The 3,816-nt window shown below is 39.5% G+C and overlaps 1 pseudogene; it reads right to left on the bottom strand.

The window, feature by feature from the left end:
- Positions 1-443: 443 nt before the first annotated feature.
- Positions 444-1,964, bottom strand: LOC128098771 (ATP-dependent RNA helicase DDX50-like; annotated as a pseudogene).
- Between the last annotated feature and the right edge of the window lie 1,852 nt (positions 1,965-3,816).

The following is a 3,816-nucleotide window of genomic DNA, read 5'->3' as shown; positions in this document are numbered from 1 at the left end:
CCACTTCTTGGTCAATTTCTATCCCCTCTTAGTGTTCTACCATCTTGCCAAATTCCTGACCGATATCTTTGTTGACTCTGTCCACCTGATCAGCCACCAGAACAACCACCAGACTGTCCTAAATGGTCCAACCTGACTTCCTGTTGCAACAACAACAAAGATGACTGACATCTTTGTTGACTCTGTCTTCCTCACCAGCCACTCCTCTGTCTGGGATTAAAAGATGAGTTTCTATCAGAGTATCTTTCAATTTCAGGTAATATGGCTGACATGAAGAGCATCTGGTCTGAATCATTCCACTTGGCCTGTAATACTTCTGACCCAGTCGTAGGACCATCAAAACAAATACCCATATTTCCTTTCAGGAGGCACCTTCTAGTTATTTGAGATGCAGCATTAATCCTCAGATTTCTGTTAAATTCTCTCCAAGCACAGCTGATATTCTATCTTTCTTCTCTGCCTTCCAGAGTCATGGTCACAAACTCCTTATCAAAGGTGATCAACTCCCCTGGTTCAAAGCTTGATGCACCAGATATGTGAGCTAATGCTGTGGCCAAAGTATCCACTGACTCTTTCTATTCTATCAATAAAGACTCCATCAAAGGAGTTGATGGTCAGGAAAAAGCCAACAGTAGCATAAGAAACAGAAAGCTAGAGACCTGATGGCAACCATGCTTTTAGATTTACCTAAATCCATTGTACAAGGAACTCCTACTGTTTAACAGTAATTTCTGCTTTCTGTTCCACATATCTCAGTTTACTTCTTGCTTTTGGTTGATAAAAACATACACAAACTCCTGTCCAGCCAACTCTCCCTGTGCATCCAGAGTGGTGGCTGTAGTCTCTGGAGCCTTTAAGGCAATTTGTGTTGGTGTGTATGTGTGTGACCGTGCAATGTCCCCATGCAAACACTGAGCATTCTGCTTTATGTGTGGAATCATGGCTATTTCAGTAGCATTTTTTTCTTTGTCTCACAGAAGACAATAGCCCTCCCTTCATATCCACTGTAGACTTGAATGACATCTCCAATAACGGCGGTCTCTGAAACCAATAACACTGAATAGCCAATGTTCCATAGGTGACTGCAGCTTTTTGACTCACTTTTCCAACAAAGTCAACTTGTTAATATTTGGATTTCATGTATTTTTTTTCTGCAGTTTTGTGTACCTATTATGAGCAAGATCCAGAAAACAAGTAAGGTCTGAGGATGGTTGTCTGAATTACTTTTGTAATATTCATGAATAATATCTTCAACTTGTTCTGCAAAACCTAAATCTAACATCTGATCCACCTCATCAAGCCTAACATGGCACAGCTTTGAAGGACCTGAACAGCTGCTTTGAAGATGGTCCCAACATCATTCCAAATGCAATTAATTTGGCTTTAATATGATGTTCCACCACAAAACCACACCACACTGAGTTTTCTAGTTATATCTTTGAAATCTTTGGCTACTTGGTTTGCCAGTTCACTTGTTGGAGCCAAAACAAGTACCTTTGGTGAGCGGCTTTTTAAATTGCTTCTTGAATTTTTTGGAGCCTTTCATTCAAGGGAATGGCAAAAGAGAATGTCTTTTCTGTTCCTGTCTGGGCTTGAGCAATTAAATCTTTTCCTTCATATACAGAACCAAAAGTTTTAACTTGAATAGGAAAGAGACATATTAGCCCTCTGCCTTTCAGAAGCTGTATAGTCAGTCTCCCCAGAAATGGAGAAACTGAAGAAGGCATCTTCTTTTTGTTCACGTGTTAGAGTCTCCTCCACTATCACTTGATTTATGAGTAGAATTTTAACTATTTTTCATACTCATAAACGTCTCCATTTTGTAGGTGTTTTCTTCTTGACGTATGAGATGAGGAATAGTCATCTGAAAGCATACTAAGTCCTTCTTTGGTGTCTCCATTTAGCTTCTCTTTTGTTTTAGCTTTAGCTGGGCTTGGGAACATCCAGGTCATCTGTGACGCCATTTTCTTTTGTTAGTGTTTCCTCATCAGGGTCATAATGGTGCCTGACTTCTACCACTCTGGGAGTTTTCTTAGCCCCTTAAGATCCTCTATTGTTACAGGTTTTTTGTTTGTTTGTTTGTTTTTGTTTGTTCATTTGTTTTGTTTGTGATGTTAGTTTTTTGTTTTGTTTTGTTTTGTTTTTCATGCTGGGCTTGGAGTAGAGCCTTTAAAAATTCCTCTACAGGCTCCTGGTGGACAGGGACCATTTTGCATACTTAATTAGTTTAAGCTACTTGTTACTCAAACAAAGATTCTGGCACAATTAGCCTCAATTAATACAATTAGTTTATTATTATCATGGCAGGGAACATGGCAGCATGCAGGCAGATATGGTGTTGGAGAAGTACCTGAAGGTTCTACATGTTGGTTCTCAGGTAGGAAAAAGAGAGGAGAGAGAGAGGAGAGAGAGAGAGAGAGAGAGAGAGAGGGAGGGAGGGAGGGAGGGAGGGAGGGAGGGAGGGAGGGAGGGAGGGAGGGGAGGGGAGGGGAGGGGAGGGAGGGAGGGAGGGAGAGAGAGAGGGAGAGAGCATCTGGCTAGTTTTAAGTTTTGTGCTGAGTAGGAAGACCTCAAGGGAACACACCAACCAGGTTATTCTTTTAAATTTTTCTCAATGACTTGTTAGAATATGCTATGTTTCCTGTAATAACTGACAAAAATGAACAAGAAATATAATATCTACAACTCCATTATTATAAATATTTCAAGGTGAAAGTATGATCTAAATTTAGGCTTTTTTTTTTTTTTTTTTTTTTTTTTTTTTTTTTTGGTTTTTCGAGACAGGGTCTCTCTGTGTAGCTTTGCGCCTTTCCTGGAACTCACTTGGTAGTCCAGGCTGGCCTCGAACTCACAGAGATCCGCCTGGCTCTGCCTCCCGAGTGCTGGGATTAAAGGCGTGCGCCACCACTGCCCGGCTAAATTTAGGCTTTTAAGGTATTCATACCCAAGTTCTATGAATGAGGGAAGAGAAAACTTTGAAATAAGATTAAAATCTCAAGCTGTGAAATACATAAACTTGTATGCAAGGTGCATGTTTGCATGTGTGCTGCGTAGAATTGGAATAGTATCCAAGGAGATAAAGGGCTGGAAAGATCAGCTCATATACAACTCTGATTTATTCAACCCTCTATTTTATTTCATGCAATATATATATATATAATGATTTAACTATTAATCTTGGGGCTGGAGTGATGGCTCAGTGGTTAAGTGCCTTTTCAGCTCTTTTATAGGACAGGAGTTAGGTTCTCAGCACCCACACTAGGCATCTCACAACCCCTGGTAACTCCATCATCAGGGGATCTGATTCCCTCTTCAGACCTTTGGGCACCTGCACACATATGCACATACATACATACATACGTACATACAAATACATACACATGCATACATTAAAAAAAACTTTAAAACACTCTTAATCTGATATATCAGGAATATCTTGTAGCCATGAAGCGTTCTTCATGTGGAACCAAGAAGATTAGATAGGAACAGACATCGACTCTTTCTAGTGCTCCTCCATTTGATTCTGCTGCTGTAATGTTGACATCACGATAGAGATCCAGGCCTTTTCTTCCAGGAATGAAATTTATTGACATTATATTGTTTAAAACACTTAAACTGCCAGGAGCTGATTTTTGTGTGAAAGAAGAACCAAATCAAAAGCAAAAGAAAAAAATCAAAGCAATTGAGTACAATGTATTCCAAAAAATGCCACAGTCAATAAGAAAACACAGCAATTATTTTGAGACTCCCCAACTCAAGATACTTAGAAGTCAAATTCAAAAAATAAATCTCAAATTTATAATTGAAGAAAGCTTT

Source organism: Peromyscus californicus, unplaced genomic scaffold (genome assembly GCF_007827085.1).
Source record: "Peromyscus californicus insignis strain IS unplaced genomic scaffold, ASM782708v3 Scaffold_6__1_contigs__length_162567912, whole genome shotgun sequence".
Taxonomy (NCBI): Eukaryota; Metazoa; Chordata; class Mammalia; order Rodentia; family Cricetidae; genus Peromyscus; species Peromyscus californicus.
This window is presented reverse-complemented; position numbering and strand designations above follow the sequence as displayed.